Source organism: Cupressus sempervirens, chromosome 2, assembly GCF_028749045.1.
Source record: "Cupressus sempervirens isolate cs-2001-9-10 chromosome 2, ASM2874904v1, whole genome shotgun sequence".
Taxonomy (NCBI): domain Eukaryota; kingdom Viridiplantae; phylum Streptophyta; class Pinopsida; order Cupressales; family Cupressaceae; genus Cupressus; species Cupressus sempervirens.
The window spans coordinates 300,437,142-300,463,431 of NC_143119.1; positions in this window are offsets into that span (position 1 = coordinate 300,437,142).

Here is a 26,290-nt window from a genome sequence, read left to right on the forward strand (position 1 = left end):
CTAGCTAAGGCAACGAAGAGAACCCCTCAGTAGGAAAATCTAGAGCCACAAGAAGAACATGAGGATTTAGCATTGCCTCCTCAAGATAATCAACCAGAGGTGTCTTCTATTCTAATTGAGGATACTCGAGAAGTCAACATTGGTTCTTTAGAGATCCCCAAACTTGTTCACATTGCTGCATCCCTATCACAAGACCAAGCTGACCTCCTCTTTGAGGTCTTAAGAGAGAACATTGGCCAATTTGCATGGTCATATCAGGACATGCTAGGACTTGATCCAAAGCTTGTAGTTCATCATCTTGTAGCTGATCCAAAGGTCAAGCCCGTCAGACAAAAGCTTAGAAAAATGCATCCCAAGGTGGCATTATTGGTCAAAGCTGAATTAGAAAGAATGTTAGCTGCTAAGGTTATCTGACCTATCGACTACTCAGAGTGGATCTCTGACATGGTCCCTATCACTAAACCTTCTGGTGACATCAGAATCTATACTAATTTTAGAGATCTTAACAAAGCTTGTCCAAAAGATGATTTTCCCTTGCCCAACATAGCTATGATTGTAGATCTTACAGCTGGACATGAAATTTTGTCCCTCATGGATGGATTTTCTGGATATAATCAAATCAAGATTGCAGAAGAGGATTAGCATAAGACAGCATTCACTACCCCTTGGGGAACCTTTTGCTACAACATGATGCCTTTTGGCCTAAAGAATGTTGGGGCTACCTATCAAAGAGCTATGACAGCCATTTTTCATGATCTCATCCATAGCATTTTGGAGGATTATGTGGATGATATCTTGGTCAAGTCTCATACCTTCATGGATCATCTTGCTGACCTAGAGAAAGTCTTTGATAGGTTAGCCAAATATCATCTCATGTTGAATCCCAAGAAATGTGTCTTTGGGGTCACATCTGGCAAGCTTCTAGGCTTCATAGTTTCTAAACGAGGTATAGAGATCGACCCCAAGAAGGTCAAGGCTATCTTCGACATGCCTCCTCCCCAGACACTGCGACAACTTCACTCTCTTCAAGGAAAGCTCCAATTTGTTTGGTGCTTCATCTCCCAGCTTGCAGATAAGTGTACACCATTTTCACATTTACTGAAGAAGGATGAGAACTTCAAGTGGGATCCTTTATGTCAGCGCAGCTTCGACCATCTCAAGCAGTATCTCATCAATCCCCCTATCTTGGTTCCACCAGTTCCTAGTCGTCCCCTGATTTTGTACATATCAGCAACACCTACTACTCTAGGGGCACTTCTAGCATAGCTTGATGACTACAACAGAGAAAGAGCCATCTACTACATTAGTAGAACCCTAGTTGGTTATGAACTCAATTACACTCCTATGGAAAAAGCTTGTTTGGCAGTTGTTTTCTCAACTCAAAAGCTTCACCATTACATGCTAGGTCATACCATCCAACTAGTCTCCAAGATTGACCCTCTCAAGTATATGCTCTCTAGAATAGCACTTACAGGCCATTTGGCCAAATGGGTTATGCTCCTTAGTGAATTTGACATCCAGTATGTGGATAGAAAGGCAATCAAAGGGAAAGCTATAGTAGATCACCTAGCTGATGCACCTCTAATAGATGCTTATCCATTGATCACAGAATTTCCAAATGAGCATATCTATCTAATTGAAGAACAACCCCCATGGAAACTTTATTTTGATGGCTCATACACATCTCATGGATCAGGGGAAGGAATATTGTTGGTCACACCTCAAGGAGATTACATTCCAAAAGCCTTCAAGCTACAATTCCCTAGCACCAACAATATAGCTGAATATGAGGCCCTCATAGCAGGATTAAAGATAGTTGCACAATGGAACATTGTTGAGCTACAAATCTTTGGCGATTCTCAACTCATCATAGAGAAAGCCCTAAATGAATATCAAACCAAAGATGAAAAGCTATTACCCTACAAAGAGCTATTTGATCAGCTAACCCAACATTTTACAAAGCTTCAGTTTACACAAGTGCCTCGAATACAGAACAAAGCAGCAGATGCTATGGCTACTATAGGCTCACTCTTGGAAATTCCCCAAGCAGCTACACAGTATGAGTTTTTAGTGGAGCAGCTCCTCACACCCGCCTATGCGAATGAGGATTCAAACCATGTTTATATCTTGGTTGGTCCCTAATCCCCTTGGTACCATGAGATTCACGCTTACCTTAATGATGGTATCATATCCCCTCACCTCACACGTACCCAATGCCAGAACCTCATCCAAAAATCATCTCGCTATGTTATCATAGCCAATACCCTATATCATCGGGGTTATCACGATACTCTCTCTCGATGTTTAGACCAAAATGAGGCCGCGATTGTGTTAAAGGAAGTACACTCTGGACTTTGCGATGCCCACACGAGTGGTATTGTCCTAGTGCAACAAATCCTTAGAGCAGGCTACTATTGGCCTACCATTGAAGAAGACTCTTGTGACTTTGTCAAAAAGTGTCTCCCATGTCAGCAGCATGCAAATCTTGTGCATGCTCCAGCACAGGATCTACAGCCTATTGCACCACCTTGGCCTTTCGCTTGTTGGGGCCTTGATCTAGTTGGAACTATCACACCCCTCTCATCTGATGGACATAAATGGATAATAACAGCTACAGACTATTTCATTAAATGGGTGGAAGAAATCCTCCTAGTCTCAGCTACAGGAGTTCAGGGCTCTGAGTTCATCTTGTACCACATTGTTTTCCGCTTCAGCATCCCATCCACCATCTTCATCGACCACGGAGGTAACTTTAAAAATCTCAACATGGAAGAATTGTGCACTTCCCTCAGCATCCATCATCGCTTTTCTAGCCCATATTTCCCACAAGGTAACGGCCAGGTAGAGGCAACTAAAAAAACCCTCCTCAAAATTCTAAAGAAAGTTGTCAATGATTCCGGCCGTGATTGGCACCTACAAATAAATCCAACCCTATGGGCCTATCGAACTTCCTTCCATACATCTAGAGGAACAAATCCATACTCCCTAGTCTATGATGCCAAAGTGGTACTACCTATAGAGGTTGAACTTCCCTCCTTGTGCATATCTTTGCAAGGGAAAATATCAGATTAAGAATATAGAGTAGCTCGACTCACCCAGCTAGATCTCTTAGACGAGAAGCGACAACAAGCCTATGATCATCTCACAGTCTATCAAACTCATCTCAAAAGGAATTTCAACAAGAAGGTGCTTCCATGACACTTTCAGCCAAGTGACATGGTCCTCAAAGAAAACATGAAAGTCCAAGTAGATCGAGAAAAGAAAGGCAAGTTTGAACCTACATGGCTTGGTCCTTATGTTGTCACTGCTTCCTTTGGCTCCAGAGCTTATCAGCTATCTACACCAAAAGGAGAACTCTTGAATGATCCTACTAACATCATTCATCTCAAGAAGTTCTATGCTTGAAGATGCTTGGTATAACCAGCTTTTGAAAAATAAAAAATAAAAAAATAGTAAAGAGAAATAAGTGTCCAATGGTGAAAACTTGGCAATTCAAGCACCTTGGATAGGTACCTTGGTGAAAACCTGGTAATTCAGCCGCCTTGTGTACTAAATACTAATCCATTATCTATCACTATCCTATCCCTCATCTATTCACCCACCATCCCATAAGACACACTTGCTTGTTCCCTTGGTGTTCCAACCAAATATCCAAAATCTGATGAAGCTTGTAAATACCTCCTGTACAACTTGTAAATCTTGTACCAAAGCTTCTATTATACCTTGTAAATCTTGTACCATACCTTGTCTATCTGAATCTTGTCCAAGGTTTGTACCATATTCCAGCCTATAAATAATCATGTATCCTAGCTTGTATACTATCACGTGCACACACAAAACCCCATTTTCACTTAAGCTTTTCGCAAACCATCTACCTATCCACCTATCACCTATTATAGACATCCCATCCTTCACAAACATTTCCATTTCACAAAAACCAAAACATGAACAAACTTGTACATTTGTAACATATCTTGGTCCATCAGCTTGTACATCCTTTTTAGCTTAGTACCATTGTATCTATCTAGCATTCGTGTCAGTTCGTCCTTGATCAGCATCTTGCACCCATCACACATCTTGGTTAGCTATTCCAATGCATCCTTTAGCTAGATTTCCTGTCACCAAAGTGCTATCTTTCTTAGTTTAGCTTGCCAGACGCATCACTCATCCAAATCCACCAGCTTCGGTGCTCTCGGATAGGTCTTTGCAGGATATAGCTTTTCTCATGTCTGATCTTGGTCCGTTAGTACCTTTTCCTACCCATCTCGTTGGCAAATGGCTCTCTTTTGGATTTTCACTTTTTTTTGATTTGGGATCTTCCCTTTTGGGTCTTGAAGTATCTTTTCCAAGCAATCTCCTTGTTCCCTCCTCAAGGTTGCCACGATCTTCCATATCATGGTATGTTGTGAATGGGACAATTAGAGCATAAGGTCTTGATCAGGTCTTCCATTTGTTTTTCTTTTCTGCTTGTGGGTTCTCCAGTGTCGTTTCCACGCTGCTTCCTCTGGGATTCATGTGTGATGCTGGGGCAATTCTTGTGTGTTTGTTTTAAGTTAGTTTGTTAGTCCTTTGGACGATTGGTGAAAAGGCCTTGATGTTCTTGGTAACCTTGGCAATTAACTAATAGTCCTATAGCAAATCTAGTGCTCAACTACATGGTGGTACTTCTCTTTGAAGTATCCCCCCGCTCAAAAAGATTCAATGGTTTTCCTTCATCTCCATTATCCCCCATCCATATCCAGCATCCATCTCTCCTACCCCAGATGATGCATCAGTATCTCTTTGAATCACTCATCACTCTTAGCTTTATGGATCCACAATCCTAGTCTTAGGGATCCACCAATCCAAATCAATCCACGAAGCCTCATCTTTTGAGATCCACAATCCTAGTCCTAGGGATCTCCGAAACCCATCTTCTGCCAATCTAACTCTTTGAAATCCTGTTGCGTCAGCTTTATAATCCCCGCATCCATCTCCCTATCCTGGATTCTTTTTTATAGCGCTCCCCTCCTTCATCCTCTACAATCCATGAGATCTTAAGCTTGCTTCCTCTTGTGCCTCTGATTCTCCCTTTATCATTCTCCCATAGTAAGAGTTTGAGCTAACTAAACCTCTTCTCTTAATCCAATCTGAGTCTCCTTGCTCATCCCAGATTCTTGTATTTTTCAAGAAGCCACCGAGCCTCACTTTCTCTCCCTACTGCCTTCTTGAGGGGGCATCTCACAGTCCATTCTCTCCTCTTCTGCTCTAGCCTTGGGCATCTTATTTTCTTATCTTTGATGCCATGCCACTTGCGGCATCACATCAAAGAGGGGCAAAATGTAGACACCTAAAAATCCTTTAAAAAATAAAGTATTTTTATTTTTTGAAAAAATCTCTAATGACATCATCATTTATTAATTAATTATTTAATTAATTAATTAATTAATTATTTGATTAATTAATTAATTAATTTTAATACCATTAAATCCCTTTATCTTAATTAAAAATATTTAATTAAGGAATCCCTCCCTAAAATGTTTAAATCTTATTTAAAACTTATTTCTTTATTTATTAATTATTTAATTTATAAATTGACCAAAAATCCTAAAATAAATAAAAAATTTATTTTTTGTCCAAAACTTGGCCAATTTCCTTATGACCAATAACCTCTTCCAAAATCTTCTAATCCTTCTTTAATTTCGATTAAAGGCTAATCCCATCATTTCCTACCCCTAATCCCAACTCAAAATATTTAATTAAGATTAAATATTAATCCTCATGTTTATTAAAAAAGTTTTAATAAATATCTCCTCAACCCAAACCCTTGAAATAAATAAAATTTTATTTATTTCCTAAAAATCTAATTTATCCTCATCCTAAGAAGTTCTAGACTCTTCTAGAAAGTCTACATCCTCATCCTAGGAAATTCTAGACTATTCTAGAAAGTCTTTATCCTCATCTAAAGTCTAGACTCTTCTAGAAGATTTCTTTAAACCTAATCCTAATCCCCTCCTAACCTTGTCACATTCCCTGAACATGGGTTAAAACTTACTAACCCAAGCCAAAGTTAACAAATTTCTCCTCCTTCACCCACCCTCATTAAATGCCATCCACTTTCCTATCCCTAAGCTAATCCTAAACCATCCTAATCCATCCTCTAATCATTTGCACAAGCCTAAACAAGCTTAAAACCTTCCTAATCAAGTCCAAGTCAAAATTTCTCTCATCACCCTCAAAATATCTCAACCATAAAACTTTATGAAGTCCACTAGGTCATAAATGACTCTTACAAGCCCTTTTATTGCTCTTACAAGTCATTATGAGGGTCTTTATGAAGATTTTATCCCTTGAGCCTCCTTTGTTGACTCATCCTTCCCCTTCCCTCCATCCTCTCACCATGTGACATGTTTCACTCCTTGATTGGCTGTAAGGAAGCACAATCCATGTGTTCTCCTCTCATGCAATCTAAGCCCTCCATGAGCTTTTTCCCATCCTTTCATCTTAGCCCTCAATCCCTCAACCCTCTTGCCTATAAATTGGATCCTTCCCCTTTGCAAAATAACACAATCCATGAAGTAAAGTTATAATGCTATTTTGAGAGCCAAATCCATACTAAAGCCATCTATTCACACTAAAAATTCACAATCATCCATTGAAGCCTTTGGAAGCATATTGAGCATACATCCTATCCATTTAGATAAAGCTACTCAACAAGATAGCTTCTTATTGAGAGAGTCCATTAATGGCTCATATTCTCGATTGAGAGGTCATCTTAGTCTATCTTGAAGTTTATGAATTTTGTTTAGTTTGTAGAAGCTTTATTTAAATTTGGTTTCTATTAGCATACTAACATTGCTCATATACATAAATAACATTGGATTCAAGCTAGAATTTATGAATGGGAAGGCCAAATTGCTAGATGGAAAAGAAAATTTGGTTGGGTCTAGGAAACATAAAAAAACTTAGTACTTTACATATGGATTGTGGAAATTTGTTACTGTTAACATAAAAAAAGGTAACCTATTCTATCTTGATCTTAGTGAAAGTCCATGTTTTATTGCTCAAGTGGAAGAAAGTTGGTTATGGCACAAAAGATTATGTCATATAAACTTTGATAAACTAGTTAAGATAAGCAAACACAAAAAAGTAAGAGGTATTCCTAGCTTGAAGAAACCTGATATGGGTCTATACAAAAATTGTCAAATTGATAAGATGGGAAAGACTGGTTTCAAAAGCAAGAACTATCATTCTGAAGAAGTATTAGGGATTTCACATATAGACTTGTGTGGAACTATTGAAATAGAGAGTTACAATGGATATAAGTTTTTCATTCTTTTTTTTGATGATTATTCTAGAATGATGATTGTAATGTATCTAAGAGAAAATCTAAAAGTTTTTAAAAAATTCAAGTGGTATCTAGCAAGAGTAGGAAAAGAAACTAGAAATAAATTGAAATGTTTGAGATCAAAGAGAGATGGTGAATTTATCTCCAATGAATTCAATGAATTTTTCATTGAAAAAGGAATTTAAAAAAAAGTATCAGCTCCTAGTACACCTCAGCAAAATGGTATAACTAGAAGAAGGAATAGGTCCATTATGGATTGTTCAAGGATGTTGATGATAGAAAAGAATGTTCCACCCAAATACTAGAAGGAAGCTATCCACACTACAATTCATAATTTGAACAGGGTATAGTTGAAGAAAGACTCAAATCAAACTCCTTATAAACTATGGCATGGCTACAAACCTAATGTAAGTTAGTTGAAAATATTTGGTAGCAAATGTTATATCTTGAAAGAATCTAGGAAAGGTAAATTTGATGTCAAAGGTGATGAAGGCATATTCCTAGGATACTCTTGTAAATGTAAAGCATACAAGTGTTTGAATTTGTCTACTCATAAAATCATAGAAAGTGCACAAGTGAGAATTGATGAGTTTGTAGAAAAGAGTGAAGAAGAAAGGAACAAAGAGCCTGAGGATTATAGAAGATTTGTCTACTATGAACCTGATACCCTACCAAACCTATCTAAAATAAATGAGGCTTCACCTCTTGATTCTCCAAAATCTCCAACAGCTATTGAGTTGTAGATAGTGCAACCCAAGTCACAACCTAAAGGACCTAAACCACAGTTAGAGGCTATCGAGCTACTATAAGAGAAAACCAAGTCTGATAGACCTGAGTCACAAATAGTGGGACCCAAGCTTAATATTGAAGTTCATGATCAAATTAGTGAAACACACTCCAAATCCAAAGAACTTGTCTTAGCAAGATATGTTAGAAGGCATCATGCACTTGATCAAATCATTGGAGACAAATAAATGATAAGAAACAAATTGAAAGGTACATGTTTACTTGCTGAATTTGAATCTAGAAATGTTCAAGATGCTTTGGATAATGAAAGTTGTATTGAAGCAATGAATGAAGAAATGGAATACTCAGAGAAGAAAAAAACTTGGACTCTTGTTCCTAGACCCAAGGATAAAAATTTAATTGGCACAAAGTGAGTATTCAGGAATATGCAAAATGAAGATGGAGAAGTTTCCAAAAATAAGGAAAGGTTGGTATGTAAAGGCTATTCTCAAGAAGAAGGTATTGATTATGGTGAAATTTTTGCACCTATTGCAAGATTAGAAGGTGTTAGAACTTTACTAGTAAATGCAGCTCATAGAGAATTTAAAGTTTATCAAATGGATGTAAAATCTTCTTTCCTGAATGGAATTCTTGATGAGGAAGTGTACATTGAACAACCTGAAGGTTTTTTAGATCCTAGAAAAAGATACATGGTTTTCAAATTACAAAAAGCATTATATGGTCTAAAGCAAGCTCCTAGAGCTTGGTATGAAAGACTTCATAACTACTTGGTATAGATTGGTTTTCAAAGAACAAATGATAATAGTAGTCTATATATCAAAGAAGGACCAAACAAAATGATGGTGTTGGAAAAAATATTTGTTGATGATACTTTATTCACAGTAAATGATGACTTGTGCAAGGTATTTTCAAAAGAAATGAGTAAAGAATTTGAGATGTCTATATTTGGTGAGATAAAATTATTTTTTGGATTGTAAATTCAATAGACAAAAGATGGTATCTACATTACTCAATCTAAATATATTAGGGAGATACTAAAGAAATTTGGAATGGAGGATTCAAGATTAGTTGGAACCTCTATGTCTACTAGATATAAACTTTTTAAAAATGATGATTCCAAAGAGGTAGATTAGACCACATATAGATCAATGATTGGAAAATTATAGTATGTAATGCATAAAAGGCTTGATATTGCATTGGTAGTCAGTATGGTGGTAATATTATTATTAAATCCCAAAGAAAATCACATCATGGCAATCAAAAGAATCATGAGATATCTGAAAGGTACTAAAGACTATTGTTTATGGTACAAAATAGGAGGCAATTTGGATTTAAAAGTATTCATAGATGCTGATTGGGCAGGAAGTATTGATGACAAAAAAAATACTAGTAGTATAGCATTTTTTCTTGGTAAAAGGTTAGTTTCTTTGACAAGAAAGAAACAAAATTGTATCGTTCAGTCTACAACAGAGGTGGAATATGTGGTAGCAGTAGTCAATTGTTCTAATATTGTTTGGTTTAAACAACTATTGGTAGGTATGAGGACAGAGATCAAGGATCTAGTAGTCATATACTATGATAACACTAGTGTAATCAATATATGAAAGAATCTAGTGATGTATAAGAAAAAAAAGCACATTGCCATAAAATATCATTTCTTGAGAGAATTGGTGCAAGATAAAGAAGTCAAATTGGAATATATAAATACAAAAGTCAAAATTGTAGGCATATAAGCCATTACTGAAGGATGCATTTTTGTATGTAAGAGGTAAGATAGGGGTCACTCCCCTATCTAAAGCTCACTAAATGAAGTTTAGTGATGCATCACCCAAAGCATGTTGAAGATCAATCAGTTGGTGCAGTATTGACAAGGGCATATTGCAAATGAGTCAATACTTGAGGTACATTGATATTCACTAAACATTGTTTTTGGCATGAGATGTCAAAGAGGGAGAAGTTTTCTATCATATCTCATAGAAATTTTGTGGAGAAGTTTTCTATCAAAAGAAGTTGTAGCAAAAAGAATTTTTTGATAGAGGGAGAAACTGAAGGGAGAATTTTTTCTATTAAACAAAGGATATTTCTTTACTTTATTCTTGCTCTAAAAATTTCAATGTATTATGAAATGTTTTGTTGCCATGAATGGAAAATAGGGAGATTGTTGAATACAATTGATTAATTGTGTATTACCTTTGATGCTACAAAAAATGTCATATCATTACCAGTCAGTGTATGCCAAGCTTACTTAGGTATTGAAGATATTTTTCTATATCTACCAAGAATTCTAGAGTTTTCCTAGTTCAAAATATATTTTCTACTGAGTTCACTTGGCTGCCAAAGGAAATTTTGCAGAAGATGAGTGTTAAATGATCTTACTTGATTAATGAAGGAAATGTTGGATGGAACTAGTATTAACTAAACTCACTTAGTTACCAAAGGAACTTTGTGTATATGCAATTTTGATCAAGTTCACTTGGTTGACATAGGAAAATTATTTCTAAGTTAGTGTCTATTGAGTGGGGTTGGCTAACAAAGGATTTACTTGTTTTGGCATATTAAGTTCAATTGATATGTTTGTTGGTTCTAGTTGACTAAGAAGATGAATATTAATTATTCTAAGTTGTATTCTAGCCGACTTGACAATATGAAAGATATAAGTATAAGGTCAAGTTGAAGATTTAGAATATGTGAATGAATGAAAGATAATTCGAGAATGCTAAGAGGAAGTGAATTAGAAAGATTAGTAGAATATCCTTTTGGTTCTGAAAAGATATATTTAATCAAGAAGGGTCAGGTATACAAGCCAAAATTGAGATCTATAATCAGCAATTCAATTGCATAAGAAATTAGGTCACCTCATTATTACTCTCTAACCATTGTAGTAGTGATCTAAATCTCTTAACAGAGTTAGCTTAACAGCTATTTCTAAATCCTCTAACAAGGTGGCATTACTATTGAATTGTCCAAAGACCTCTAACAAGGCCAATCCTAAAAAGGTGATTAAATCCTATAAGAGGGTCACACCTAACAGTCTATTTTATAACCTTTAACATGGTTGGCTCTAATAGGACTCACTTCAGAAGAGTGAAAATTAGTAACTAGTTGCAATTGGTGGTTTTTCCTAAATTGGATTTCCACGTTAAATCTTGGTGTCGAATGTATTCAAGCTATTTCTCTTATGTGTTTGCAACTAAGTTAAAATAATATTAATCATAGTTAACATCTTAACATTTTCATGTTAAGTATTTTCCAAGCATTTTTAGTGTTTATCAAGTTACAACATTTTTTTGTATTTGTCGAGCATCAACAAAGTTCAATTTTTATAGTTTATTTTGTGTTGACATCTAAGGGATTTGGGAATTATTTTAGTCATAACTAACTCACCTATCCTGTTAGATTGTGGTGAAGATCAAGGAAGTACTATACATGTAATTATTAATTGTAACCCTAAAGTAGTAAAATACTTGTATAAAAGGACTTAGGATTAGGGATTGTTTTATAGTGGTGATGCAAAAATTGGTTCTTGTGGTAGTATTGAGTTGTAAGGGATTATGGATTGCAATAAAGTTGTAATTACTAGATTGTAATAATATTAGACTTTTTTTTTAGTGGATGTAGCCTAGGGATTGGGTGAACCACATTAGATCTTAGTGTCATGTGTTCTTTTCTCTATGATCTATTATTTTTGATATTGGTTATATTTGCATATAATTGCTATTTTTGTCCATGGTTTAATCCTAACACATACCTCTTATATTTCCAACAGCTCTATCCTAAGTTGATCTCTCTCCTTTTGTATATCCCACAGTAGCTAGCTAGTCACCTCATGTGTCTACTACAGTAACACATACCTACTAGCCAAATCATCATCCCCTCTCCTTGATGATGAGCCACCTACATCTTTCCCTCCACCTACTAGCCCCTATAGCCCCTTTCCACCCTCCTCCTATGCTCTCCTCTCCTCCACTAGCCTCTCCTCTCCCCTCTCAAGCTATGGCCTTGCATCCTCTTGCCTCCCCTCCCTCATAAGCCTCCACCTCTACTTTAGTGGGCCCTCCTCCTATTTCCCCACTACTGCCCACTATTGTAATCCCTTGGAAACATATCTACCTTGTCTCACCACTTAGGTAATCTCTCCCATCACCAATATTTCTCTCATAACTTGAGCTTGACCTACTTGCCTAGGGTTCTCAAAGCCATCTTAATACTCCTATGTCAAGCCCACAACCTCAACTCCCCTAAACCAATCCCACTGTTATGGCACTAAGTCTCATCATGCCTATAATAACCCATCTCTCTAAAGTGCAAGCCTAAAAATAGTAACCAGCTTACATGTCACTTCTTGATATTAATTCGGTTCCCTTGGGGTAGCCTATCACCATCCAAACTATTGCAAGGCCCTATCTACCCAATACTGCTCTGCAATGTACTCCAATCACCCAAAAATTAAACAAGGTGACATAGTATATGACAAATAATTCCTCTCCTCTTCCCATGTCCTGAGACCCATTTATGGCCTCCATGTCACCACTTAGATCTCATCTATCTAGACTTTCCAGTAGTCCACCTCCTATGTATGATGGTATGCTAATGGATCCCCCCATCTATACATAGCTAGTTCCTTTTCCTACCTCTTTCTCTTCCCAATCAGGCGGAATGTTGTAATATTCTCCCAAGCCCACACCTGTAGCAATGTTGAGAACCCAACACTCTTTTGCTAGTGCCTTACACTTTGATATACTATTTGATGTAGATCATGGTACAAATCCACTAGCATCAATGAACCCCATGCCACAAGAACTCTAACATCTACAATCTACATAATAGTTAGTATAAACACCAAGGTAACTCTTGTCCCACCTATATCTAGGGCAATATACCCTAAAACTAGCCCACATACATAGAAATAAATCCTCCTCTCTACAACAACTCAGTCTAGGTGCTCATCTAGAGGAAATTGGCCACTATAAATTTGATATTGTACTCTTGGCCCCATCGATCATTGTATTGCAACCTCTCACATCATCTCCCTAGTTAGCATAACTAGCATCCCCTACATAGGTAATCTAAAAATCCTATAAACATCCTTTAATGTCACTATTATCTTCCCTATTAGTAGGTGAAAAGTGTTAGTCTCACAATGTCATTACTCACATAAGGTTGTCACTATTTCCATATATTTTTTTGTGTGTAGCAATCTCACTAGGTACCCTAGGCTACTATCATCAATCCTAGCCTAATCAACAAGTCTAAACTACTCTCCAATGTGAAGCATAGTTTCTCATCACTTTTGTGTCACCAACACTTCTAGTGATCACTACATGAAAGCCAACAACATGTCATTTTTCCTTTTTCTACATAATATAACCCTAATTCACAAAACCCAACCCCCATCCCTCAACCAAGTCCCTTTTTGTCCTATACACTTTTAAACTTTACCCCTTTCCCGGAGTTCCTGTTGGTGTGTTTCCACAAATGATCACACCCTACAATCCCACCATCACATTTTTCTATGAGATAGCTCTTTAAACTTTGATGCCCCACAAAACCCAATCTTGTGATCCTGCAATCCTAGATGCACCCTCACAATCCTGTAGCCATAGATTCATGCAAGAATGCACCAAGCCTATTACCCCTACTACTCAAAGCCATTTCTCATTCCTACATTAACCTTCTCCTTAAAATGTACCCTTGCTTGTGAACTTGTGTTCCTACCACCAGGACCGTATTTCTACTAGCAAGACTGCTTCCCTACAACAAATTGTTAGTAGATTCATGTTCTCGTGCAAACTTCCTACCAAATTCATGATTTCACAAAGACAATTTCTAAAATCTATTTTCATCACTCCCCTCTAACAAATTTTGTAGGATTACAGTCTCACTAATCCATATAGTGATCTCACTAGACCCATGCCCATGGGATCACATTTTCTAAATTGTGGGAACACTATAAAAATAATGAAATAAATGACAAAGAAATTTTTTTTGAACCTACTAATCAGTCTGGTATATGTTGCACTTGTACTCACCATACCACACCTACCTAATGCTCTAGTCATCCCTATGCAACCATTGTATTGTCCAAATTAGAGCTCCAAATAGCAATATATCGACATCCATATGAGATCCAGTAGCCCTTTCTACCCCTCCTAGCCCCACTTATAGGCATCTATTGGTGCCCTTTTCCCCTCTTTACTATTGGCATTATATTGTATTTTTCATTAGCGACAATACTTATTCAATTCTAAATGATTACCAAGTTCATCACTTAGTCTACAATGTATACTGAGCATTCAGTGGTTACCTTGTAGATTCATCACTTAAGTAGTTCATACTGAGCATTACTAAAGCTACTGAGTGAGTGTGCAGTCCAGTAGTTCATACTGAGCATTCCTAAAGCTACCAAGTGAGTGTGTAGTCCAACAATATCTATTGAGCATACTATATTTACCGAGCTTCACTGTGTCTTCCGAGTCATCAGTTTGTGTGATGGAAGCCAGTGTTTACTGAGTGATGGAAGTATAGTGTTTACTAAATGAGAACAAGGTAAACAAAGGATTCAATTTTTATCGAGTGATACTATATCTATCTAGTCTCCAATGGTTACTGAGTTCCAAGCTACATTATGTGATTATTATGGACTGAGCTTCTACTTCTATTAAATGCATGATGATACCAAGTATCAGAAGGTTACCAAGTCAGCTTGAAGAACCAGAGTTTTCTACTATTTGGATGACTAGTAATATTTTGTTCACTTGTGCTTTAGCCAACCTTGCAATTGTAATTACTAGAATGGTATATATGTAATGTATTACATCATTTGCAATATATGAGTATGTTAAGGAATGGACATGTAATAAAAGGTGAATCAGCAGCAGAGAAAAGTATTCAGCAAGGTCTACAAGGAGCAGTAAAGATTCATCAGTCACAAGAGGTGATTTGTACTTCAAGGATCTAATAAAAAATCAAGTTGTAAGTAGATCCACTATTTCATCCTAACATGTGAATTAGTTTTGTAAATCCTTTAACATGGTAGACTTAACAGTCTTTGTATAAATCTCCTAACAAAGTGCATACTTCATTGTATGTTTGTAAATCCTCTAACAAGGTGGATCTAGTAGTCAAAATTGCTCTTAAGAGGGAAAATCATTAGAAGTGATCAATGTAAGCCCTAATAGGCTAACTTCATACTGTAGTAATGAATTTTTGTGGGTATCATCCCCACCCCAGTTTTACTTTCTATTTGGGAGGTTTCTAGGTCATCAAAATTCTATGTTCATGTGTTATAAATGTTTATCTCTCTCATCCATACAATAGATTAGATGAATGAATGATGAATGGATCAAGTGTTGAATTGATTTAAAGTTCTTGAGGTTACTAATTCACCCCTCCCCTCTTAGTAACCTAGATAGTCTTGATTATTTCCAACAATTGGTATCAGAGCATTATGGTTCTCATGAAAAAGTTTGACAGCTTGAGTAAATATCTAAAAGACAAATTGAGATATTAAGACTTGACAAAGCAATTGAAAATGAAAATTTAGATCTAGAAATGGCCATGGTTCAACTCAAAGAAGCAAAGGAGCATCTATCTTAATCCCTGAAGAGAAGGAAGGAACTTGCAAGACAAATGAATGACCATCAATATGTTGAAGAAAAGATTGAAGACCTTTTAGCATCAAGAAACTCAAATGAGGCAAATGAGGCAATCAAGGAACTCCTAGCAAAGAATGACTCTCTATAGGAAGAAGTAAGAAAACTTAAAAGAGAACAAGAAATCCAATCAATCGGGCTATGTGAAATCTTGGAACAAGGAAAAAAATCTAAAATGAGACAAATGAAAGGATCAATGCAAATCAAAGTCTTATCAATCAACTATCCAATGCAAATGAAGAAATCATGAATCTAAGATATGAAAATGAAAGCCTAAGGATTGATTTAATCACTGAAAGACAAATCAATGAAAGATTGGAAAATGACCTAAATACTAAAAAGAAAATCATTGAGAGAATGATGAAGTCTCAAGAAGATATGAATCAATTAAAAAACCAAAATGAGTAGAATCTTCATAGACAAAAGGGTAAAGTAGGAATTGGATATAATAAAGAAGGTGAATCTTCCAAGAAAGGTTCTCAAAGGAATCAAAAACCTTCTTGCAATCACTATGGTAAGTTAGGTCGTACATCAAAAAAATGTTGGATTAGTGGAAAAGAAAAATTCAATGGAAAATGCTACAACTGCAATCAACATGGTCACAAAGCTAATGAATGCAAGGAAAAACCAAAATTTGAAGGCAAATGTCACAAATGCAAGAAGCATGGTCACAAGGTATTCTAATGCAAATCAAAATCATTCAATCTAGCTGAATAACTTCTTAAGGCAATCTTTGGATGGGATTAAAATACTTGGTGTAGATGTCATTATTGTGAGAATATGGACACATTGGCAAAGACTACTCAAGGCATCACTTGAGAAAAAGAGATACAATAGTAAAATTTTATACATGCACTGAACTCAGTCATATAGCCAAGAATTGCATGAATATAGGAAGAATTAAAGATGAAAAGAAAGGTAAAGCTAATAACATTCAAAAATAGGTGAGACAATCATGGATTCCTAAATCTACAAAGCAGAATAGTTCAAATGATGGCCATGTCACTCAAGAAATGGGTGACTCCACCATTTCCAATTAGATTCATAAAGGAGGATCTAGAACTGTATCATAAAGCTATATCTGGAGTAGTTCCAAATGAAAGAAATTAAAAGATCTAATCTATATTTCAAATACAAAGGGTCACAAGAAATCAGGTCATACTAAACAAGGTTAGTCACAGACTCAACTGAGTTGAGTTGGGAGTAACAAAATTTTTGTTCGATCATCAAGTTGCAAGCTTTTACCGAGCAAGGGAATGAATGATATCCTGTCAAGCACTATGTCATCTCAGCTACTTTTGTACCAAGAATTTATGTCAAAATTTTCATCAAAAAGGAAGAATTTGATTTCATTCTTCACCGTAATTTCAGAACTAAGAGATTTTTAGGTGCACTCAAGAAAATTCTAAGCGATTTTAGGCAATCTTCTAGTGAAGGATTTGTTTGAAACATTTCTATCTTTTATCGAGCATCAATGGCATCTGGGAGTAGCAATACCACCAAGGAAAAAAGAGGTTCAAAAATGCTAGTTAAAGGTGTGGAGTGGAAGGTGCCAAATTTCAAGCTAATTCCAGCAATTGCAGAATCACTCGACCCCAATGGAGCTCAATTGCAAACTCTACCAAAGGTACTTCTTATCAATGATATTCATACTCATTTTAGATGTTCTATTCAAGAGATTGGAAACCTAGAAATGGACAATTCCCTAGGAGAAATGAGTGTTGATGGCTCTTTGAAACTCGAGCATAAGCATCTAGAGACCAAAGGATTAATCCATATCTTGCATATGCCAAGAAGTTTCCAAATTAAGTGGATTAGCTACAACCTTAGTCATGTGCACAATGGTCAACTATGGTTAGAACAGCCAGTATTAATCACCAAGAAGATAATTCATAGGATTACTAGTCTCCCCATGCTAAGTAAAGAAAAAACTACCAAAAACCTAGGTTGAGACAAAATTTAGAAGAAAACCCTAACTGAATGGGACAGTAGAGGTTTGAAGGTTAACACTATTTTTTATGTTGAATTAAGGTTTTTTATTCAGGTCATTGCTCACAAGATTTATAGCTCAAGTCATTTGAACAGTGTGCCCTATGAGGCTGTGAATTTGGCATTCAAGGTTGTGAAGAAAAATCTAGAATTTAATCTGTCAAAATTATTGTTAATACAACTGAACAAGAATATGGATAGCATTAGGACTTCAAAGAACAACCCTTGCAAATTTGGTTCTTTATTGACATGTCTTTTCTTCTATGTACAAAAATGGTTCTTTCTATCCAAAGGAACTATTGTGTGGAGAAAAGATATTCCTATTCTATATCAGATAAATGAGTTTGTAGCAGAAATGGGTGAAAAATATTATAGCATCATGGATAATTATTTTGAAGATTTCAAGGAAAGGATGAATAATAGGTTTTGAATTCCACCAAAATTGGTTGAAGACTACAAAGATGATGTATGCTTTATGGTTGATTGTGATAAATTATACATTTAGGTAGTCAGGCCACAAGTTGCATGGGTGAAACCTCTTCCTTATGAGGTGAATATTGATGAAACCAGGGATATGATTGAAGCATTGATGAATGAGCTAATAGATCCAAAGAAACCAATTTTTCAAACATATGATGAGGAAAAGGCTAGAATTGAGCTTGAAATAAAACTTCCTCAAGCAATTAATAAAGGCAAGAGAAAGGTTGCCAAGTTAAAAACTACTACCGAGCCCCTAATGATTACTGAAGGAAAAGGTGAGGATGAAGAAGAAGAGCAGGAACCAAAAGATATAGAGGAAGAATCAGAGAAGGAGGCAGAGCTAGTCAAAAAGAAGGGCAAGGTAATCATTACCAAGCCACCTAAAGCCTCCACAGCTATTTTCACAAGGCGAGAAAAAGGTAAGAACAAAGGTGAAGTAGTATTCAACAAGCCCAAACTGACCTTCCAAGAAAGATTGAAACAATTGGAAGAGGGAGTTGGCATCACAACTTTCAAGGCATTGAAATTTGAAACAATGACTGATGCAGAGAAAATGCAGATTGAGGAACTGGTACTTAACAAGATGGGAAAATGGAAATACTCCCTAGACCAGCTTGCCCCTCAAATCTCCAAAGAGTTTTTGGTGAGATTGCAACCAAGGTGGGATTCAGCCACCCAAATGGCCAAGGACATATATGAGAAATCCTTGGAGGATCTTCTACCAAGTCTTACTAAAGCAAAAATAAAGGCAACAATGAAGAAAAATGAAGGTAAAATGATGATTAGATTTCACACATGTTTGATTTTAATTAAGGACATTGAGCATGTTGTAAGAGATGCAACAAACATGTGCAAGAACATCTATCATCTGCAAAAGCCCAGTAATGATCCTACTGAAATCAAAGATGATAATGATGACAATGATAATGATGAAGGAGATAATGCTCCATGTGCCATTTTTGGTGTTGAGGACTATCAGGCCTAAAGGATGATGATGAAGCTAAAGAGGAAGAAAAGGATGAAGAAGATCTAGTAAAAATTGCATCAGGAGTTATTGCATCCCTTCCTCACTCTTCTCCAAAGACTATTACATCTACTATGGAGATAGCTTCTACAAGTGAGACTATGAGCATAATTTCCACATCAATAACTCAATCATCACCTATCATCTCCCAGTTGCAAGTATCTTCAATGGAAGTATCAAGCACTTCATATACCAAGCTATAGCCCTCTTTATTAGCTCTTGAGTTATCTATTGTAGCTTTTACAGTACATTTGCCAATTTTTTCTATAGTTTTGTCATCCATAACTTCAACTCCATCAATTTTTGTTCCAGTTAGTACTTTAGTTGTAAATATTCTAGTTGGTACATTACCTATTGATACTTCATTTTTGAGAAGCACATCAATTTTGGATATAGTTAGCACCTCTCTCAATTTTCCTCCAGTTAGCTCAATTCAAGTTTTTTTTGCTAGTCCAACTTCATCAACTATTGTAAGCACTAAAGTAAATCCAAAGACTCCACTAAAACTTCTACTTATTGGAAAGGCAATTGATGAGGATATAGACTTGGACAAAGAAATTATTATACCTTCAAATAGATCTAGATACTACCACAGTTGATGAAATGAGACTGGTTAGTCAGCATTTAGAGCAAAGAGCAAGGAAAAAACAACTTAGAGATGAGAGAGATAAAGAATTCACTATAATTGTAAGTGCTAAAAATATAATTACTAAGGCAATAGGTTTTGATGTGGATTCATCTCAACACATTTTGTTACAATTAGAAGAGGCTGTAGAAAAGTTCCATGAGGACACTTTTGGTCAAGATAAGATTATAGAAAAGCTAGAGAAGAAATTTGATAATAAAGTGCTTGAGCACATTGCTCACCACATTGCAATAAAGCAGATTGAACTATCTTCAATTTTGAGCAATCTTGCAAATTCTTTTACAAATGTAACATCCCTTTTTTCCAAGCTATATGATGTTACCGAATACACAAAAGAAATAAAGGTAAAATTGAATAAAATTGATGAAGATCTGAAGGTCAGTGCTAAAAAGTTAGCTTGACCCTAGTTCAAGCTCCGCACATCACATAAACATCATATTCCTGTTAGATATGCAGGCAGAACTATTGAGAGAGGTGTAGACACCTAAAAACCTTTAGAAAATAAAGTATTTTTATTTTCTGAAAAATTCTTGATGACATCATCATTTATTAATTAATTAATTATTTAATTAATTTATTTATTTTTATGCCATTAAATCCCTTTATCTTAATTAAAAATATTTAATTAAGGAATCCCTCCCAAAAATGTTTAAATCATATTTAAACATTATTTCCTTATTTATTAATTATTTAATTAATAAATTGACCAAAAAATCCAAAATAAATAAAATTTTTATTTTTTGCCCAAAACTTGGCCAATTTCCTTAAGACCACTAACCTCTTCCAAAATCTTCTAATCTTTCTTTAATTTTGATTAAAGGCTAATCCCATCATTTCCTACCTCTAATCGCAACTCAAAATATTTAATTAAGATTAAATATTAATCCTCATGTTTATTAAAAAAGTTTTAATAAATATCTCCTCAACCCAAACCCTTGAAATAAATAAAACTTTATTTATTTCCTAAAAATCTAATTTATCCTCATCCTAAGAAGTTCTAGACTCTTCTAAAAAGTCTTCATCCTCATCCTACGAAATTCTAGACTATTCTAGAAAGTCTTTATCCTCATCCAAAGTCTAGACTCTTCTAGAAGATGTATTTAAACCTAATACTAATCCCCTCCTAACCTTGTCGAATTCTCTAAACATGGGTTAAGACTTACTAACCCAAGCCAAAGTTAACAAATATCTCCTCCTTCACCCACCCTCATTAAATGTCATCCACTTGCCTATCCCTAAGCTCATCCTAAACCATCCTAATCCATCCTCTAATCATTTGCACAAGCCTAAGCAAGCTTAAAACCTTCATAATCAAGCCCAAGTCGAAATTCCTCTCATCTCCCTCAAAATATCCCAACCATAAAACTTTATGAAGCCCACTAGGCCATAAATGACTCTTCCAAAGCCCTTTTATTGCTCTTACAAGCCATTATGAGGGTCTTTATGAAGATTTTATCCCTTGAGCCTCTTTTTTTGACTCATCCTTCCCCTTTCCTCCATCCTCTCACCCTATGACATGTGTCACTCCCTGATTGGTTGTAAGGAAGCACAATCCATGTGCTCTCCTCTCATGCAATCTGAGCCCTCCATGAGCTTTTTCCCATCCTTGCATCTTAGCCCTCAATCGCTCAAGCCTCTTGCCTATAAATTGGATCCTTCCCCTTTGAAAAATAACACAATCCATGAAGTAAAGTCATAATGGCATTTTACATCAAAACCATACACTCACACCCAAATTCCAACTCCATTTAAAGCACTTTTTGAAGCATAAGCTTGAGCATACATCCTATCTATTTAGACAAAGCCACTCAACAAGAGAGCTTCTCATTGAGAGAGTCCATTAATGGCTCATATTCTCAATTGAGAGTTCATCTTAGTCTATCTTGAAGTTTATGAATTTTGTTTAGTTTGTAGAAGCTTTATTTAAATTTGGTTTCTATTAGCATACTAACATTGCTCATATACATTTTGGCACGCCCGGTGGGACCCCGCATGGGTCATCTTCATTAGCTTTTTAAGTCAAGTTTTGTATGTCATTTTCTAATCTTGGCTAATTTTGTTTGTTTTTGTGATTGGTAGGATTGTATAAATTGGTTTTGTAGCTCCACATGAGCATGAAAAAGACAAAAGAGCTCATAATCTATCTCATAGTGTTTGCAGATTTTTCAAGCTTATAGTTGGACAAAGCACTTGAAATTCTTCTTCCTCTTCTTGTCTATATTCTTCTTATTCCATCTACTTCTTCTTCTTCTTCTTGTGGGAGATCTTGGCCATTTTTTTTGAAGGAAGCAAAATCATACACACTTCTTTTTAGTGCTTTAAATGAACTCCTAAATCATACTTAAATCCATTAAAAACTAAAAATTTGCAAAAAAACAAGCTTTTTAACAAGTGAAACTAAACCAATTCAATCATTTGTATCCTTGCAACATCAAGGTTTTAGATGCATTCATGCAAAGTTAGGAATAATTCATTTTTGGAAATTTAAAAAGAACTTCAAGTTTCCATTTCAAAAGGTTCAAAATCAACACTAAGTGCACACTAAAATCTAAATCAAACTCAAAGCATCAATCAAGGATAAAATGAACCTCATTTGAAAATATTTTAAAGTTCTTTTAAAAATCTCATGAAAAATAAGAGTCCTAAGTGGTTGCCAAAAATTGTCCTAAAAGCTTTTTTATTTGTTCCAAACAAATGTCTTGTTGCAAAATATTGAATGTTTCTTAGGTTTTTCATGCATCAAAACAAATCTAGGAATATCATTTTTGGGCTTAAAATATGCAAACTAGAACACAAAATCTTGAATGAAAACCAAAGTCCAAAGAGTCATTTTCACTTTTGAGTCCAAAACAATCTTGAATGATCTAAGGTTAAAAAAAAGCACTTCAAAGTTCTTAAAACAACACACAAAATCTCAATCTTGAATGCTCAAAGGAAAAAACTTGAATGTTTAATCACTTGTCTTTGAATGCATGTTGCTAAACACACTCTTGAATGCCATGGATTAAAATCAAATTTTCATTGAATGCATGATTAAAACAACAAATCCAATCTTGAATGCCAAGGATCAATTAACCATTACAATATCAAACACTTCATTTGGAGCTTCTAAAATTAAACAAAACAAATCTCTTTTCCACATGAAATTTAGGAAAAGTTTGATTTTTGGACATTTAAGAAACTTTGTTAAGTTAAATACAAATTTGCAAAAATCAATTTGAGTAGTTCTTTGGACTCACCTCTTTTCTAATCACCCATCAATTCAACCATTGGTTGCAATCTCAGTGCCATTTATGGGGATGGGTCTACTTGAAAAAGGTGTTAAATCTTCCACAATCTAACTCACTCACTTGGTCTTTGAACATTTTCTTTAACTTTATCAAAAAATTTAAATGATCAAAACTCTAGATTAAATCTATCATACTTCAAGTTTGGGCACTAAAATTGAACTATTGACATGGAGAGCCTCCGAGCGCACGCTTGACAAATCGAGTCTCACACATCTTTACTTTGGGCTTAAAACAAAATCACACCAACTGTTGAATGCTTTAAATGAAATTAATCGATACTTGATGTGGAGGGCCTCCGGGCACATGAGTTTGCTTTTGTTGACCCTAACTCTTCTTCTTGTTTGTATTCTTCGATCGATTCACTTTTGTTGGCGCTTCAAGTTGGAATTGAACATTGTCTCTTAAACATGAGTGCTTACAAAGTCTAGATTAGCACACATAAGAGTTAGTTGGTAAAAGAACAAGCATGTTTTTTTTTAGCCCAAGGTCATCCAAGTCTTCTCTCGCCTTGTCATCTTTCGAGGCCATCTTGGGTGCATAAGATTAGGATCCAAAACCTTGTTTCTTTTTAGAAGGCCTACTTGGGGATTTCATCACCCTTTGGACGACCTCAACTCTAGCATTCTGGTAGAGTATAAGAATCAGGAGGTGAATCAAAAGACACCTCTCTTGGAATCAAGATTTTTGTCACTCGGGCTAAGCCTCAAGGAACTTTATACCCTTGAGAGTGAAAGAGGAAAAGTGGATTACCGCTCCTCTTGGCTGTGTGACATCTTTTGGTTTCATCTACGAATTTGGGCCTCACATACCTTTGGGTATATCGAGGACTCCCTAGCTAAACCAACTGTCAGCCTTGTAGACAACCATCTAGAGTGTTAATGTGTTTGAAGTGACTGATCAAAACATTTGTAAAACATACACACTCCTCAACGCAAGTATCACATTCTGAGAATCAAAAACTTCTATCTGGTTGTTCCTATCTATTGCTTGCTTTTTTATTTGTTGAATGAATGTTTGCCAAACTTGGTCAATCCTAGCTTAGGGTTCACTTAGTGTAGTCATTGCCTATTCTAGAAGTTGAACAAGTTGAAGCAAAATAACCGAGGTCTCTCAAAGCCAAGAAGATTCAAGAATTGATGTCAGAGCAACCCAAACCCAAACAGAAGTTCCACAAAGTTAAACTCAAACCATCTCAAGCATACCAAGAACTTTCAGCCAAGAGAAAGGAACCAACACCAAGTCCTCAAATTGCCAAACTCCACAAAGTAGAGGATGAAGCTGCCAACGAAGCACTTCAAGAGGCTTGGTTAGAGCACACCATCAAATTTAGCCAACATCTAGGAGTTAGTCTTGCTTATGCCTTACCAACTAGGCATGACTTTTATGATTAGACACCCTTGTTTCTCCACACCTTCTTGGATAAGCTTCACCTTAGAGTCATCTTTGTAGAAAAGTCATCCATATTAGGTTATCCCCTTAAGCATTATTAGCTCATCCATCTCATTTAGGACCAAACCATCTAGCCAGCAATCCAAAATCTTTACATCCAATCCTTCAAAAATTGTTGTCACCTTGCTAAAAGTTTTCCATTCCTAAAATATTTCAAAACCACCAATCTCACCAAGGTTATCCCTTTGACAAAGCTTTTTCTAGGGTAATCTAGCTTTGCCACTTGTTATCCCTCATCACCTTGAGCTAAAGGTTGGGATCCGCAAGTGGTCAATCTCGTGTTTTTCCTAAAGGATCATCAGTCTATCCTTAAGTTGACATAATCACCACCAAGCTTGCACATAGGAAAGTAGACCTTTTTTGCTTTGGCAACATATCTTTGCAGTTAGAATCCCCAACCCAATCCTCCTTAGGTTTTGTCATATAGCTTTGCCTCAACCTAGGAAATCATTTGCATAGAAAAGCCTTCCTCCCTTTTGTATCCACCAGCATTTGTTGCATCTCATCCCTAGGAGCATTTTTCATGCCACCCATCACTTGCTTAGCCAAGAAGAAAGAAACAATGAAGCCCTATCATTTGGATCAAACAGCCTCACCCCCTTTGAGCACTCAGCCATCCTTCAGCCCAGAGAAAGCTATGCCATCATCTACTAACATTGAAGCTTTCATGAACCAACCAGGAAATGCAGTATTGGTAAATGCCATTATAGACAAGAACAAAGAGACAATCATGGCTAATTTTCAAAGGGACAATGTAGGAAATTTTGACTTTGGAAGACCCCCTCCATTATCAAATCCATCTCACCCATTGTTTGGGCAGCTGCCACCACCCATAGGCTCTTATGATCCAAATTATCCTCAATATATGCCAAAAGAAGAGCCTCCAGCCAATCCATATGATCCAACAGACCCAAACATACCATCATCCACCCAAGTGGAAATCTCCATGCCACAAGCCAACCTAGCCACCACCACTCCATCCTTGGTTCATAGCTCTCCACTCTAAAACCCCCTTTACCCAAAACACCTCACCGTTCATGCCCTTCACTATTGCTGCTGCTACTCCCCAACCCAGCCTTCCAAATCCACCCATCTCCCAAATCAGTGCTAACATCTTTGGCCAACCTCAACAATATACAACAAGGATGCAACCCATGGGGCCAAGTAATCAACCTTCCATCACCCCTAGCTTGTTCACCATAGCCCAAAGCACAATCCCATCATTTCCATTACGTCTTGAGAGCTCAGTGCCATCAACCACAAATCCACAAGCTACTACCCTCACTCCACAAAGCTATCAAACCCCACAAGCTACTACCAATGTTCTGCCTAGCTCTCAAGTGACCCAAGCTCCTACCACCACTCTACCAAGCTTCCAAATCTAGCCACCAACCTATCAAACTCCATCAATTCCATTTCCTAGCTTTCAATTCCCACCACCTCCACCACCAACTAATCCATTACCTCCTATTACCAAATACTTTTCAATGCCACTTCTAGGAGGTAACCCACCAATCCAGCCAATCGCCAATTATTTGTAGGTACCATCCCAAATGGGGGCGCAACCCACATACCTTGGTCAAACCCCACAAGCCCCCCGATCCTTTCCCCAAGCTTCACAACCATCTTATACCTTACCTCCACAAAGAAATTCATTTATCCCACAACCAGCTTATGTTCCTCAAT